The sequence below is a fragment of the Haliaeetus leucocephalus genome, unplaced genomic scaffold (assembly GCF_000737465.1).
Source record: "Haliaeetus leucocephalus isolate CR32 unplaced genomic scaffold, Haliaeetus_leucocephalus-4.0 Scaffold184, whole genome shotgun sequence".
Taxonomy (NCBI): domain Eukaryota; kingdom Metazoa; phylum Chordata; class Aves; order Accipitriformes; family Accipitridae; genus Haliaeetus; species Haliaeetus leucocephalus.
The window spans coordinates 9,648,714-9,666,696 of NW_010972620.1; the positions used below are offsets into that span (position 1 = coordinate 9,648,714).

Below are 17,983 nucleotides of genomic sequence, written 5' to 3' on the forward strand. Positions count from 1 at the left end.
ATAACAAGCAAAATGGTAGCAATAAGTGGCATCAGGAATGAAAATGAATGATCTCATAATTTCTCCCAAAGTGCCAAGAACTCAGACTTCCACATGACTGAAGACTCTTTACAGAATATACACATATGAAAATGTATTAAGACCCACAGGACTGGAATCCCCATCACAAAGTGCCACATTGATAACTCAAGTTCTACGGGCGGTGGGGTTTTTTTTCGTGTCATTAAGTATCTTTTTTTCCTGTCTCCACACCTCACAACCCACTTGTTGTGCCTCCAAATACTGACAAAAGTCACCGGCGATCTCCTGTGGCAAGATATACTTGGGAAGCTATGCGACAGCCTTTGAGGTGGGGAAGCCAACTCAGATTCTAATTTCTCAACTCAGGAGCACAAAGAAACAGAACGCTTGTACCAGCTTTCACATCTCTCTTCTTCACATCTTGATGTCTCTGCTAACAGATTCTAACAACCAGGACACCAGAATTCATACTTCAGCAGCTTCAACTTCTTTTCTGAAGGACTCCAGCTATTGATTCCTGATACGCTGCCAAGCTGGTCCCTGAAACAAGCCAGAGAACGCTCAGGAAACATTCAGGAAAAGGTTGGATGTAAGAGGTGGTTGCAGGCAGATCCCAGCACAAAAGAGGTCATCCCACGACTGCAGGGATTCGCAAGGCTTTCCATATCCCAACACATCTCAAAGAGATTGTGAGGACTTCTCAACTTTAGAATAACAAATTGACAAGGAGGGGCCATGAAGCTACGAAAGCCCATACGGCTGAACTGAACCATTTCAAGCTCTCTACAGACTAGGGAATGTACAGTCCGATGAGTTATCCTAAGTACTAGATTTTAGTCTAAACTGAAGTCCACACTTCTCGACCAGAAACCAGAGATTAGAGGTTGGATTTAGAAGTGAAGCTTTATACAAAGATGCTGACATGAATGCTAGAAGAAACAAGAAAAAAAACCCCAACGAACCAGCCAACCAACCATCATTCTTTAGAAGAGCAGCTGCCTGGAAGAATTTAAGAAATAAATTGTCCAAAAGTGTTTCAGTTGCCATTCAAAACACTCTCACATTGCATTTCCAATTTCAAAATCTCTTTCCCTTCAAAGTCTATGTCCTCCTATACTTTCTTCAAAGGCTCTTGCAACTTAGAAGTCATAGGAAAGCACACCAAAAATACCAGACTTGACTAATGCATATGCTTTTCTGCTAGGTGAGGTCACCTTTCTGTATTACATCTTATGCAGCAAGCTACACACTCCTCTGGTAAGATGCTACCTTCACTCCTTCTAAAGCAGCATGTATGTTGAAAATCATATACAGATACTCACACGAGTCAAACAGGATTTTCTGCTATAGAAAAACCTGCTTCTAGTCTTTATTCTCCACTTGAACCCATAATTCTGAATAGCAAATGCTCCATTTTTAGTTTAAGCAACTAAACATAAATCCTGATGAAAGGCATTAGGAGTATAAAAATGCCCATTACCACTTTGGACTAGATTTGAACTGGTGACCTAATGATGTGACACTCAGTAGTTCTTTAACTATCTGTGATAACAGAGATTTGCATGAGCAAATACTTAAATCCCAGGAGATGGTACTTCCTGGTAAGAAAAAATGTTAGATAAATGAAATCTTCAGAAATAAAATTGCACAAATCTAGAATCTTTTAACAAGCAAGAAAATACAAAGAACACTCACCAGATTCCTATGAGTTTCTGCAAGATCTTTATATTACAAGTACACAACACACAACTTTGTACCAGAACTCAGTACTTGCAAAGCTCAGCATTCACTACTAGACTGGGGTAAACACAGCAAGTCCAAAGAGTCTCCCATGGCTTTAGAAATGCACTAAAAATCAAGACACATTTTGAATCAAAATGCACAAATAATTCCACTTTCAGTCAATGTATTAAAAACTAAGATCTTTATGATCTGTTCAAATGCATCATACCAAATATGCAGAGCCTGGCATCATAACACCTACCCTACTAGAACTCTTCAGGGTCTTTGCAATCCATGAACCTTGCCTCAATATCCTGGTGCTATGCCTGCAGTGGTAGGTGCAAGTCCCAATGAGGCAAGCACGTTTCTCACCTGGTGTCAAAGAGGCATCAGCTGAAAGCAGCCATCAAGTTTCCTCTTGAAGTGAAGCATCCCCTAATATTTTATTAGGTTGTAAAAATTTCACAATGGTACATCTGCTGGCGAGGCGGAGAGAGCCAAAAGCACAATTAACAACTCCCATCAGAGGGTAGATCCTGTTTAACATTTTTAAAGAAGTATTGCATATGCGCATGTGCTCCATTTCATTGGAGAGTCTCCACACAAAGAACTTGCCACACAAAGAAATCTCCTGATCAACAGCAATACCTTTAATCTCCCTGACAAAAAATAATACTCCCTTGCATAGCCATCAGTCCCTCTCCCTGCACACATAAGTAAACTCAACCACAACTGTGACCATTCCTACAAAAAGGCTCTAGAGAAAAAGTATCTGTACAAACAACTTTCTGCCTGCCTGGGGGATGAGTCCTTTTGTTGGATTTTTTTTGAAGCTACAGATGCCCTACGCTCATTCAACCACCCTGACCATACCCGCCAAACACCTTATGCCATCCACATGAAGACAGTCACGTTCTCCAGTTTGTATCCAAGAGGTGTGCAGTTTAGGGCTTGCCAAGAATAGTTGCTTATCCTAGTTAATTTTAACAATATCATACATAGCATTAAAATAGCTTCAAGAAAGGAAAGAAAAATGTAATATAAATTACAAAGGCAGGTGATGAATCTTCCAAAAGCATCCAAAAAGATCACAGTAAAAGCTTATAAGGGTGAACAACCTGGTTTCATAAACATGCTTCTGATTAACCCTTTTGCAGCTTCAAAAAGATACGATCTCTGTTGTTGCTAAGCATGTCTGCCAGAGCTTGCCAAGGAAAGCATGAGCAAGCAGCTTCAAAGGCAGAATGACGTACCTATGGCAGTAAACCCTAATCCTTGCTGTGGAAACCGCGCAACTGAACTTAGTCATAGAAAATGGGATTAGAAATTCTAAAACAAAACAAGGGGTTGAAGGAATTAGCAGTCATCCCGAGATCATGTTGAAAATATTGAGCAACATTTAAATAATAACTGTTGTCAAGGTTGATAAAGAGGAGAGTAAAACTAACATCTTGCACAGGAAACCTTTAGCGGATAGGGACAGGAACAGGGTATCTGGGTCAGCCTAAAACCTTTCACATTGACCCTGGATGGTGGCTTGGCAAAGAGTGGAGATGCCAGAAAGCACCCCAGCCATCGCTCCTAGAAATTCAAGTGCACAGAGCCCTAGCGAAAGGTTTCTGTGATTTGACCATAGGAGACATGGCATGGATTGAAGCAGATGGTGCTTTGACAATCAGAGTGATGGCTCATGTGCCACCTGCAGGGGCAGAGGGAGAGTATCCAGGAAGCAGTATGGGAAGCACAGCACTATTCTTTCCACAGTTCATAATGTCATGCAAACACATGTATACAAGAATGTTGCAACTGCCCAAGTAACCCTCTTCACTAGCGTCATATAAAGCACATGGCAGAAATGCAGAGGTCAGGATTTCTGAGGCAATTCTCCAAGGAGACACAGTTAATGTGACTTTCTGAAGTTCCCTACATTTCTTGCACTGTAACTTCCTGGACAACAGCATCGCATATTTTCCAGTGACCGGACCTAACCCAAATTACATGTTTACACAACCCACGTGAAATTCAGGTTTTGATGAATGTGTGTTTTCATTTTAAGACAAGAGCTGATTTTCTAACTCAAGACGATCTTTCAAAAATAAACCATGTCTGCACATAGGGTCAGGATGCCTAGAGAGATCCTAAAACAACAATTAGTTTAAGTGAGCTTCACTGGCCTTCTCACTGCCAAAGCAGCTTCATTAGCAAGTACCAAGTATTCAACTCCTGATCACTGCAACAGATTAAGAAAAAAGAGAACACAAAAAGACTTGCATCAGGAAAGGAAAGCAGTGGCAGGAACAAAGGAGACATGCAAGGAGAGAAAAGAATACCTTGAGAAAAAGAGGCAGACTGTCATGATCTGAGAGCTGGTGAAATCTGCTCCCAGTCGACCATAAGGTACAAGCCCACAGTCCGATGACAGAGAGCATATTCTCCCTTTGATCACTCTCCAGTGCCAATGGAAACCCACTGGGGCTTGAAGAGATATCAAGTCTTTGAGAAATTAATATCTAACCTAGCACACAGACCATTAATGGAAGTAGAAGTGGGTTTCCACCCCTCCTCCCCAGGCCCAGGACCAGCACTTCCATTTAATGAAGTGTGAGTGGTCAGATTTCAGCGACCTCCCTCTACTTTCTCTCTGCCGAGACATCAGGCTCTCCTTTCCTTTAGAAAGGCCTCCATGCCTCCCTCTCACCAAAACGAAAAGGAAACAGGACAAGATAGATACCAGGTGCCACAGCGTACATGCAGTTCATGCCAAGCAATACAGCACAGGGCTGTCCAAATTCATGGCAAGAGCAGGAAGGCTGTGTTATCTTTTATTTACCATTGACACTGACATACGAGTCTTTTCTCCCTTGCAGCCTCACAGATTCCAGCAGAGCCCTGCAGATGAATGACCTTGCAGCAACAACCAACGGCACAATATTACCAGGTAGTTTCCAAACCAAAGATTGTGGCAGTTTTGAGTGGAGAAGACTGGAAACTGCTTACCTAGACTCTCTACGGCGAAAGCACAAAGACACTCAAGGATCACCCTGTAGAGCCCCTCTGAAACCTCAAAGGTAACCAGACCTGCTCACGGACCCAGAGAAACTATGCAAAGATTCAGCTTCCACCAGCAGCAGTATCCTGATCAACTAGCAGAGCCTATTTGCTATACTAGGACAAAAAATTAAGAGAAAGGATAGTTAGGGCATTTCACACTCTGCTCAGTCTCTTGGAAGATGAAAGCAAATAGGGGATTTTTTTGTTTAAGTACTTGCTTAGAAGTTCGGGGCGGGGGGACCTCTTAGCTTTCCTTCTGTATTTAGGCAGAGACTTTTTCAGTATTTCCAGTGTTGCGAAATGGAAGACAGAAGAAAACAAATCTACTTGGACTACACAGAAGTGCCAACCAGAAAAAAAAGCCACAAAAGCTTGTATAAATACATGCACATCCCTAAAAACAGAAACACCTATCAAACAATGTTTAAAGTTTGCCCAAGTAAGAGTCTAACTGAACTCTCTGTACTTGCTGTTAAAAACAATTTTACTCAAAGTAATAACCAGGATTCAAACCAAGTAAGAAATAATGAACTTGTTTTTAATTGGTTTGCAAGAAACTCAATTTGCAAATGCTACTCTTAGCCAGCTATTGAATACACAAGTTGATAGAGCCCAGAAGGCACTGTGATGAGTGACTTAAGTGGAGGCACCCTACACCCACCAACATTCCTGCTGAATGAATGTGAAATCTGCAAGAATTGCTTTTATTTATCTTACTAAAAGCATTTCTTGGAAGGGCTGGGAAAATTTATTTCAGATGGATTTTTCAGCTGAGAACAAAGTTGTATTTATTATAATTATGCACTCTCCAGTGTGGCCTGCCTTGCTGAGAAAGAACATTAAATTCAGCTGTGCACAAACTCACGGAAGTGACCTTTTGAATGAAAATGCTGCAGCAAGAGACTTGCGGAGCATTCTCACTAAATAATAACCTACTGTCTGCGACTTGCAGATTAGTGCTCAGACCACTGATTTCAGCTGCTACTTAGAGAGGCACAAGTCCCCATGAGGTCAATCAGCTGAGAATAAATCGTGTTTGCTGCAGATTACAATATGGAGAACTGTACTTGGGAAACTATTCATAGTCTCCAGTCCAATATGATTTTATGAACTTTTATTAACCATCATGCAGCAGCATAACCTTGCAAGGCACTTCAAAGAGGTCTTTTCTGCAGGACACCCACTATTTCATTTAAATAAGAGGATCAAAGGTGTTATTGACACAAACTGAACAAGCTCTCACTTTAATGAGAGCAACAAATGCAAGGATGAATACCCACCACCTGGGCGGAAGTACCCTGCTCCCTCTTTGTAGAAGGACATGAGGATTATCTGAAAGACTTCTGCTGTACAGAAAGCCCAAGCACCTGGGGACGGAGGCAGGTTAGCACTAAAGAACTAGGAAGTCAAACTAGAGTGTTCATTTCATGACCTAAATGAAAGGTGCAATGTAAAATAGCAAGATATGCAAGACACGTGCTTGTTTGGAAATGGAGGATGTCCTTTTAGTGTGCAAACATAAAATGTCCTCCTTAGACACAGCAGATCATCTTACACTTTGCAGAAAGGTTGGGTATTATAAAAAGTATCCCATCCTGTAAAGAACTTAAAACAGATGTCTGAGCCTTCCCAGCAGCTGGGTTGCTGGGTAGTCAAATTCCCTGCTGCCAAAGAAAGCAAGGCAAGCTTGCATGCTGACGTCCACATCTCAGGGGCAATTGGAAGCCACTCTGCCTGCCCAGCCCAACAACATCCCACAATGGACAGGACGGGCTGGCAACCTGCTCCAGGCTCCCTCTCCTCTTCACTCTCCAAGCTATGCACGGCAGGCTCTCGTGGTTCACGGCCATTCGGACTTTGGTATGCAATTCAAAGATCTAGAAAAGAGACTACCCTGTTCTAAGCATCTGAGGATTTTTCAAGCCAAAATGCAGCTATCAAAACACTCTGCGCTGCCAGTTTGGGTTCTGTACTCCCTTTTCAGATTCTGTGTTTGCATTTCAGCAAGCTCACTCTCATCTCACAGTTCTGCTCACTGAACCTGCTGGTTTAGTCCCAAGTCTGCATCTCTGCGTGCTGTTGCCTCTGAGGGGGAATATGATACAAGAAATTCAACTTCTTGACTTCACTACAGAACCAATTAACTGAGAGTTGCAAAGAAGGAAAACCTTTTGCTTGGACTATTCATTTTCTATGCAGCGAACACAGCACGTGCAATTTGTGAGGTGTGTAAAAGCTTGATCCTCATGTGTCTTCACATGTTGACTATTTGCAGTAATGCTTTCCAGACAAATAGAAGAACAGTCCCCACTCAAGTACAGAAGCAGCCAAGAACAATGAAACTGTATCTCAACAATTAGGTAAAGTTTGACCATAGTACTTGAGGGCATTGAAAACCTTTGGACTGAAACCTCACAGAAGAAAACCAGGAGTTTCTTGGTTAACAATTAATAATTTAGACCTGAAGACTCTCATCCACACCTCCAGCTGAAGAGGGAAACTACACAGTATTTATACACCTGGTACTACACAATCTGCCAGTATTTTGATACAAAAACCCATAGTTCATAGTACATTCACCATTTTAATGTCCCCACTTTAGATGAGAAATGTCAAATTACTTTCTTAATATCATGTGGTAAGCCAGGATCAGAACAGAAGAGTTCTTGCAAAAAGTACTCATGTGTCAAAGGAAGGACTCAGAAGCATACTGTGGCTTTTAAAAAACATTATTTTTTACAATATTTATAAATTCACCCTCAAAAAAACCCTACCAAGAACTAAACCCAAGAAATTTCCTTTGAAAACTTGTTTCTTCCATCATTTACCTTTGCACTAATCCTTCAGGTTAAATAAGCTATCAAGACACTTCACCCTCAAGAGCCCTCACCACTGTAGAATATGCAAGATGCCTGCTGTCAGGACAGGGAAAAAGAGGACAAACACAGAAGCAGTGTAAGACATGTAAATGAACAAGTTAATGGGTTGAACCAGATAAGAGCAGTATTTGTAAAGCCTATTTATTTAATTAAAGACATTAGTTAAAAGCATAAACAAGTTTTACCTTGCACCCTGTCCTGAAGGAAAGGAAAGTGCCTTCAGAAGAACTGTTGGCAGGCAGTGCCTGTGCAAGAGAAGAGCTAGTGATAAGAAGAGCTCTCATAGCAAGGATACAAATAAACAAAATCTAGGGTCATTCATTTAAGAGTCTGCCTCAACTTGTAAAATGCCACTAGAACTTAAGGTTTCCATATTTGTAAAATTAACTTTTTCTGTATTAACAGCATGGTAATGGCTACATCAACAGCAGCAGCTCACCCAGCCTTCAGATTACACTCATGGAAGGCACACGGTTTTATGGACACAAATACACCCTCCATTTGCCCAGTTGCAGAAGATCAAGATGCACAAGCCAGGCCACTGTGAACATCTTGTCTAGTGTTGTTTTCCTCTCCTGCAGATCTCTACTTTCTCAAGCCAAAGCCAAAATATTCACTGCTTACATACACAAATTCAGTCCTGTTTTATTAGAACACACTGAATGTATTTAATCCCCTGGCTGCACTTCTAAATTCTTTCAAAGCAGGATCATGGTAAGAAAAGTTTTAGTTACACACTGCTAGATAATATGACAGACAAGAAACCATCAGTGCCACTCCTGTTCCCCAAAGTTTATCTGCTCCGTTAAAGGTTGTGGAAAAAAAGGAGATTTGTCTGGGCTTTGTCCATGTGAGGAATTCAGCAAGCCCTTACACTTCTTATCAGCCTGAAGTTACATGCCAGCAAAGGTGAAACAAGGCAACAACAGATTTGTCTGGTCCCTTAACCTAAAGTTTTCCTGGCACAATGCTTCTCAATAAATACACAGCATGCTGAAAATAAAGGAGGACTGCTTCTTCAGCAAGTCCATCTAGATAAAGCAGACTATAGGTTTCAGAATGGAAAACAATACTATGAAGAGCAAAATCACTCCAGACTTCCTGAATTCATCTTTTAACACCAGGATGATCCTCAGACTTTGCAGTCAAGGGACGGGCCTAAGAGCACAAATTGGGTCTGAGGAGAAGAAAACTCCTGACTCTCATTTCCACAGCCTAACCGCTCTCTGGTGGTTTAGTATGATCACGTACTCTGGGAAGTACAGAGTTACAAGGACAGAGCAGAAAAGCAAGAAACTTGGTAAAACAATGAGCCACAAACAAGAGAGCGATATTTAATAATCAAGTACGTGAGATGCAAGAATTTCCTAATAAGATGGGTAGGAAAAAGGAGCAAAGCATCAGACAAAGAAAAAACAAACACAGCTAGGAAAAGGAGGGGAAAATAAATTAAGAGCTCTTATTTTTGACACTGCAGTTTAAGACAGGCTTTGTCGGAGTCCAAGTGCTAAGTGTCAGTAAATGGAGACAATCAGCAATGACAGATGTCAGCAAGCCTGTTTTATCTAAGCTTCAGATCACAGGAGACTGGAGAGTCAAATACAAGCCGTTTGTGAATTTTGCTGCTTCTAAAAAGACAGAAGTCAAAACGACAAGGTAATCTGAAGACAACACAATACACGTGCAACCCTCCTCCTCCTCTTCAGCATTCACTGTTTGAAAAGCAGTCTGCAAACGAACAAATGAGACAACCAGTAAGGAAAGGAGGAATTCATCACACAAGAGACCCAGACATGAGTCATGACCTTCACATGCATTCAGGTAGCTGCATTAAATGCTTTCCAAGCAGAGAGTAAAGGTCTTTCAGATTGTATCTGAAGGAAAGTCATTCCTCCCCCAAAGAAGGGCGGGGTGGGGGAGCACTTTTGGTAATTTTCCCAATATGATTACAACTGATACACAAGATGAGATGAAGTCAGCCCTGTATCATGGCCTTGAAGATACGCTGCCTTCTTAGAAGGTTTTGTCCAGTCTTTACAAGACCTCTGTACATGCCCACGACCTCCTCCAGCCCTTCCCCTACCTCCTGGCTCAGACTGACTCCAGCTGTTGTTCAACTCTTTCATTCGACACCAGTCACTCCCAATTCTTGTTTAGCTCAGCCAGAGAGCTTTAAAAGGTGCTTTTGCAGCAGGTTGCTAGCTCCATGGACCCGATTTTCTGCCCACAACCAGTGAGATGGCTGTCACAAGGGATATTTTATGCAACGGAATGGCCTGATCTTCTGCCGCCCATCGCTTCTTGTTGGCCATCAGCCACCACCTGGGATTTAAAAAGGATCCTACGTAGAGAAAGAGGTTTTAAAAAACCCACACAACTACTGATACAGTATTAACAAACAAAAAGCTTATTACAAAGAGTCAGGAATACAGAGCTTGGCAAGGGCGAGTACTTCTGCATATTTTGCACTCTTTCCTTATCAGGCTTCTGGTGTGGCTGCCACAATTACACCATTGTTTGACTGACAGCATTATCCCGGAACGTCTTGATTATGAGCTCCCGTTCCCTATTAAGTAAAAAAAAAAAAAAGAGTCTCTTGTGGACAACAGTACTCGACCTACTAGTCATACCTGTGTGCTAGGACATAAGAGAAAAGAGTGAATCAGTTCTGCTCACTAAAAAGCCTCTGCACCGTCTGCTGGCATGCCATTAATGTTCGAGTCCTCTCCCCACTTCCAACAGGCAATGCTTGACACTTTTACACAGGGAAAGCTCAAGACGGCTGGATAGATTCCTGACAAAACACTCTCTTCATAACTGTTTCTACAGCTTATCAGCCTTTTCCCTTTCAATTTGCTGTTCAGCCAGGAGGAGACAAAAAAAGAAAAATAAAAGTAGTTCTGTAACCACTGGAGCTCCATAAAGCTGACCTCCCATCAATTTGTTCCACAAGGCTGATTGACTTTGCAGGCTAGCAAACTGTGAGCTCCAACTGAAGCTTTTCCAGAAGCTAGGGCATATATCAAGTCAGTCAATCAGGGACTCACAAATTTCCCAGTGCTTAATACGCTTGCAACTGTAGCTTCTCACTCAGTGATGCTTCCCTGGTTTTTTTGGTTTTGGTTTTTTTTTTTTAAGGTCTCTCTGTGCCTATCTGTTTTCAGGAATTCTGTTGAAATCTTACACATCTTTGAGGTCTCTTCCTATCAAATTTGGTTTAAGTTGGCCACTGACTTCAAAATTTATTAATGGGGAGACAGACACCAATAACTACATAAAGCTCACCTTTTCTGTGAACTATCTTTGCACCAACAAAATCCGTTTTCCAGCTAAAGTCACTCTCTGTTCCACTCCAGTACTTTTGGAAAATCAGTACCTTGACAAGCTCCCTCAGTCTCAGGTAGAGCCAACACACAATCAGTTTTTGCTTTGATCATGATCCCTCCCAGATCTCAAAAAACAAAAACAAACACCACCACCATCCCTCACCGTGGACCTCTGCTCAAGTTGCCTCTGAAATTTCTCTCACTGCCTTGCGCACACCAAAACCAGTGATGCAATAAAAACACATCACCAATAAAAGTCACAAACTTCCACCTCATAGTAATGCAGAAGATTAAAGAGGAAAGAAGAAGGGAGAATCCTTTTCTTTACTGTTAGCAGATCTTTCCTTTCTTGAGGCGAACTCTTTCCTCTGCTAGTCCTAAGGACCGCACTCAGGATCCCGAGGTCTCGAACTGCCAGGAGAAAAGGAAAGGTCCCTGTTCTCCCTTCTTCCCTAAACCCAGCACCACACAGCCTGTCAGTAGCGGTAGCTGCTCACCATACCCACCCTACACCTCTGCAACCCATTATCAGCAAGAGGCCAGCAGCATTTTAAATGCCAAAAGCTCTGTCCCCTGACGCACAGGGGTTTTCTTCCATGCTCAAGCGGTCACACCTGCTAGCAAGCCACCAGTGCACTGTCAGTGGTTGGATTTATTTTACAATAAACTGGCCTAAAAGTGCTTGGGAAGAAGGAAGAGTCAGGAAACTGGATCTAATTCTCCTACACAACCCAGCTCTCACATCCTTTTTTCTCTTACTGGTTTGGACTGACCTCAGGCAATGCCAGGTGGATGGATACTGGCTCAGCGGAGGAGGCCTGCAAACCAGCAGCACCACAACCTGCCTCCACACAAAATAAAGTCTCTCCTTTCTATTTGCAGGTGTTGTTCAGGGCACAGCATGCCAGGAAGCACTGGCCACCCTGGCATTAAATGGGTTGGTTTGTTGCATCAGTCTGCCAGCATCACCTCACTTTGCACCCCAGCAAGCCCCCTCATGTAAAGCGCTCCATTACAGTTTCACAAGCTATTGCAGAGACTATAGCTGTCGTCTAAAAATAATACTGGGGGCAGTGATCCCACTGATAATCACATCATTAGAGGAGAATCAAGTTCCTCCTTGTCCAAGCAGATAAACAGCAGGTCTTTGCAGCACCTTGAGCCTTCCTTTGCAGCCAAACAGTATCTGTGACATCACGGAAAAGCATCATTTCGGACTGCCACACCAACACACTTCTTATCACAGGCAAGGTATGGGCATGCAGTTCCTGCTTGGCAAGCCTGTTCTCTCCAGCCAGCTGTTACTTCAGTCATGTTTGTTACGTGTACTGTTCACAGGCTCAGCCACGCAGACAATCGACTGCCAGGGCTCCTCTGCCACAGCACCCAGGTGTTGGCATCTCAAAACCTATCTTCTTAGCTACGGGTTTTCTAATCACACAAGACAGCAGGGGGAAGGAGGGATCCGACTTCCCCCTCAACATCTCTCCATGAAGTCATCCAGGAATCCACACTCCATGCTCGCTTTCTTCCAACTCGGAAGCACAGACCAAAACCTGGTGCAATCAGGTTGTCCTGTAATGTGCAACAAGCATGTCTACCCTGCTATGACTAATGGCCTTTCTGAGATTGTCCCCAGCCCTGCCTCAGAGACTGCTTTTGAGATGTCTCTGACATGCCATGTCCTTTCCTCATGTTACAAAAACAGCAGTGCAACCCTGGCAGGAGCAGCTTGCCCAGTCAACTTGGATTCATGAACCCCCTGAAACAAATGCAGGACAGGAGTGTGTACAGCCACAAAGTCACCAGTTAAATGCATTAATAAGCTGAGAAGATACTTACGCAGCTAACTGGAAAGGGCAAATTCTTACCCTGTAACCTGTAAAACAGGGCAGCTCGGATTAGAGGAACATCACCAAACCTAGTACCAAATATGCATGTTGTCAGGAGACAGAACAAAAGACCACGTGTAGCTCAGCTTTACTAAAACTGCAGGACGTGCCTGACAAGGAGAGGTTTGCATAGGCATAGCCATGACCAAAGGGCACAGCACAGGCAACACTGGATGGAGAAGTAGGCCAGAAGATCACTAGCCCACCACTAGCTTTTTGCCACAAGCTAATGTCTGTTCAATCCTGCCAGTTCTCCCAATATGACTTAAGGGGGAAAAAAAGGCAAAAAGAAAAGGTGGGTGGTTTGCTTTTACTAAATATACTGCCCATTACCTCAGAGGATGTCCACATGTTTTCAGATTACAAAGAAACACAAATTGTTCCCTACTTAATGCCTTTCAAATACCACAAAAAGAAACACAAAGGCGAACTTCAACATAACACTCGGTTAATACAGGCTGACAGAGCTATATAAAAGAGCACAGTTCCCACTTTCACCAGCAGAAAAGCGACTGCTGAAGATGCTTAGGGGAGCAGCACTTCTAGCCATCAAAGTGAGTGGTTGATGGGTATTTTAGCCAGGGTCGAGTAACTACCATTGAAATATGGCCAAACATTGAGCACACCCACCCCTCTGTCCCACTAGAAGGGCCGATGGCTGTAGCACCACTATGGGCAGGATCCCTGCTGCCCTGCAGCAGCTGCCCAATGGCACTGCACCCAGCAGAGCCACCGCTCAGAGACAGTCAGTACTGGATGCTGCCGCTAGCCAGGTCAGCCCTGGCCCTGCCTGGCTTGCAAGGCTGGGAGGATGGAAAAAATCCCCAACCATATCGAAACAACTCTGGCAGATGAAACTTTCCAAGTTCCCCCGCAGCATAGCACAACTCCACAAAAGCTGCCCAAGTTTATTCTTAAGGTAGTGTTATATTTTTGTTAATTAATATTTGGAGGGTGGCAGGGAAATTCTCAGAAAGGCAATGACAGGTCCCAGTCACAGAGTTGCTTTGACTATCCTGAAGAAAACTGCCACGCTCCTCCCCAGGATGCATCGGACACTTTCAGACCAGGCTTTCCATCTGCTGCACAGCTGCAGAGATGCAGGGAGAAATTCTTACAGCATTGTGTGTAATTGTGAGGGCAACTCACAAACAAAAAAAATTTTAATGAGTGGGAAAGCCTGCTATACAGATGAGACACTAGTTCACGGTAGTATAATCATCACGGTATGAGCAGTCCTTAATCCAATCTGCACAGTTATTTAGAGGTTCCTGTTCTGAACAAGCACAGGATGTACTTTGATCTCTGCTGCCTCCTGCCAAAACTGTGGAAATTAGCAAGCCAAAAACCAAGAGTCACAGACAAAGATATCATAGCAGACAAAATATATCCTATAGTTATACAAGCAGCTCTCCTCCTGAATGACCTGATGCATTTCAGGAGACATAGAAGTGCAGTTGCAACTAATTACCTTAATCAAAAAAGTTGTCTTAAATTTACAGATGAGGAGATGAGCCTCTCTTACACAAGGATAATTGAAACTTTGCTGTTCAGTTCACAAACTACCTCAAGTGATGCTCTGAAAGGGCCCAAATGCAGCCAAACTCTTGGATGAAGCGTGGTTAACTCCATATTGGTGCAATCAGAGCTGTGGTCACAGCTAGAGCACAGCCTTGGACAGAAACTCTTGTGTTACAGGGGTGTTAGCCACAGCGACAGTCACGCCGAGTTCTTCCTTAAAGCAAGGATCCATCCTCTTTGTCACATACAATGAATCATCCCTCGAGTCACAGTACTTCAAAAGAACTCTTTAATTTGGGATGAAATCGGTCTTTAAGAGCATGCTTCTGTCAGATTTTGGCTCAAAACCACCTTATTAGAGAAAGACAGATTCCGCAGACTTGTCACATAGTTAACATTCACTTAAATCTCTTGTTTTGAAAGAAAACAACAGTTGAGAAAACTATGTGATAATTAAGCTGTAGGCGTGGGAAGCAGACAGATAGTTAAGGCGGTCAAATAACCTCTACTCTGCCCTGTAGAGACAAACTACAACAGAAAAATGATTAATGTTCGAAGGTTTTCATTACAAATTTGATCAAGCACATTTTAAAACATACTAATTTCTTATTTCCTCATTTCCTTCTCCCTCAAAGCAAGAGGGGAGCGCCCAGCTAAGGTGTGCAGTTAAGGTGTGCATCTACAGTCACAACTGAACATGGCTAGATTTCTTCTTTCTGTGACGTTTATCTTTATTTTATTACATAATTGCAATATTTCTGCCTGTAATCTACTGATAAATGCTTCAACTCCAGTTAACAGAGTTTTGTGTTCTGATTACAAGTGAAACAGCAATGAATAGTCATAGAGACGGTTAAACAACTTGGACTCAGGATGGTGATGAGCTAATTATCTTCATTCTCCTCCATCCACCACCCCAAACAAGTCAGGTCTTTGAAGATCCTAGGCAGCCTGGACTTATTTTAACCTGATAAATCAGACCCTCCTCCAGAGTACAGCGTGTTCTCGGGAATGTTTGTTCAGTGCGGCTAGGCAGTACAGCTCCACCTCCTGAATTATTTAGAGGACACATTTCCTGCAGCACCTCCCAGCCTTAGACCACCAGGTCTGCGGGACAGTTTTTACAGGTGAGGAGGCATGGACCCTGAACAAGCTCCCCCTGACAGCAGAAGCAAGCAGGGCATGGCAAATGTCTCCAAGGTAGATGGAAGGAGGCAGCAGTCACAAGAGGCAGCATGGGCAGGAACAATCGGGAGAGGACAAGGGGCAAAAGCTGTCATGGTTTCAGCTCTTGTCTACAAGCCCGTCAGCTCTGAGGAAATCAGGCTCTAAGGCAACACCACAGCAAAGTTTTGTTACATGCTCATTTTCAAGATCCTACATTACCCCTGTCATTTTTGAGTGGGTAGCTCTCAATCTCTAGTATGCAGTGAGATAATACCAGCCTTTTGACAGACAGAGTCTACATTTAAGATCTAAAATAGACTGCAAGAGTTTTATATAGACAAACTATGAAAAGAAAAGGAGTAAAAGATGCATCCGTATCTAAGTGCTTTAAAGAAAACACAGGCCGCCAAAGCTCTTCTCCCCCACTCTCATGTATTGTACCACTCAAGACTTATTATTTTAGGATTACTTCTGGTGCACTGACTGGAGAGGATATCCACAAGTCATGTATGCAACTATTCCACAAGCAACCTAGCTGTATGATTGCTTCCACGCTTCCTCCTTTTTCCTTTCCTCCTTTTCTACTGCCTACTCCATTCTACCAGCTCCTTGACTGATATATAAGCTGTAGAAGGCAGGGAGCATCTTTCACAGTCTTCAAAGCAGGTATGGTATTTTTATTAGCATGTACAGGTTTGAGGACTTTCACAGTTTCTGTACAGATAATCCTACCACCTGACCACTGCTCGCAGCTGGAATACCGCAACAACCAGAGAGCAAAGCGGACCTGAGATGTGCTTATATATGCTTTGTGTGTGTACCTCGGCTCACAGATGAAACAGCAAGCACTAGGACTTCCATCTGTAAAAACGGTTGTGACAATGTGGAAAACACATGGTTCAACACAATCCTGCACCTGGGTCCCTAGGGCAGCAACAGCCAAACCTTAGCCTCCATGCAGCTGAAGGAGATTTGGGATGGCACTACCAACAGGGAATTACACAGCTTTTAAAGTAGATCTGGTGGTCTCAGTACCCTAGAAAGAAGAAGGAAATTCACAAAGGGCATAACATCTGTAGTCATAGACTAACTCTTCACCTCCTCCTCCTGCAGAAGCACTGGGAAGTATTTCAACGGACCTCTTCCAGAAGGGGCACCCCCCCATCTGCACCCCTGTAACATTAAGCACCACACAACCCACAGCATCTGTGACCTACAGTCACAGATCAGTATCTCACCAACTCAGACCTTCAATAAACACAAACTACAATTTGTACCTTGTAAGTAATATACCACATCAAATCAGAAGTCATCATATGCAGTCTATGTTCTACATAGGGTGAAAAGGACATCTTGACTCCATGAACAATAAGATGCAGGTTGCACATAGGTTGCTTGGCCCAGTACAGTCCTCTCCAAGTGACACTGAGTGTACAGATCAAGGTGGGAGAGGTTTACAGGTGTCTACACTGGGGAACCCAAGAACATCACTGGAGATCTAAACGGTACACATTGCAGCACAGACAGAAAAGAGAGTAAAGAGATTAAAAAAAACAGAATCAACTTCATTCAAAACCTTTCCAGGCCTGAAGAAGGTAGTAAGCGGGTGGTCAGAGCCTACAAAGACAAGGACTAGTTCTCCTCATCCCAGTTGAAACTCATTCCCTCTTCCTTCCCCCTGTGCAGAGGCTTGCACCGAACCTCCCCACACACCCCCACCACAGTTCCCACCACAGGAAGAACAGCTCACCTGGCCTGTGCAGCATGACGTTAAGTCCCATTTCCCTGCCGACCCAGGTCCTCTGGCCAGCTGCCCCATGGCCACCCTTCAGCTCATCCCAAACCTCCTCCAGCCCCGTCCCCTCACAGGCCACCTTCTCCCCTGTCGCCAACCCCAAAAAACACACACACCTCCATCCGCAGGCCCCTGCACACCTGCCAGCTGAAGCTTTCTGCCCTCACCATAGCCATCCTTCCCATCACCTCCAGTCAACCACCATCAAATACCTTTCTCCCACGTCCTGCACCCACCCTGCCATACGAAGCACCCCCGAGAGGCACTGCCACCCATACCTAGATCCCTACAACACCTCTCCATTCCCACAACACACAGGCACCCCCAAACTCAGGTCTCTGCATCTCCTCCAGCCTCACTTAAGCCAAGGGGGCTCCCCAAACCTTAGGCGGGCCCCCAAAAGCCGCTTCCCCCAGCCCCAAGAGCCCCAGGCACCCCATGCACGCTCCCACCCCCACCAGCCCAGCCTGACCCCCCACCCCAAAGGCCACCTCCCTCACCCCGGAGGGCACGGCCCCCCGCGTTCACACCGCTGCCCCTCCCAGGCCTGCGCGCCCCGCACGGCCGGCCCCCCGCCCCAGGGACACAGCCCCCCAGCACGGCGCGACA

At 44.0% G+C, this 17,983-nt stretch overlaps 1 protein-coding gene across 2 annotated transcripts in view; it reads right to left on the bottom strand.

Moving 5' to 3' along the window:
- The window catches only part of WBP1L (WW domain binding protein 1-like), a 60,626-nt gene that overhangs the window by 42,495 nt on the left and 148 nt on the right, over window positions 1-17,983 (bottom strand). The window lies entirely within an intron of this gene.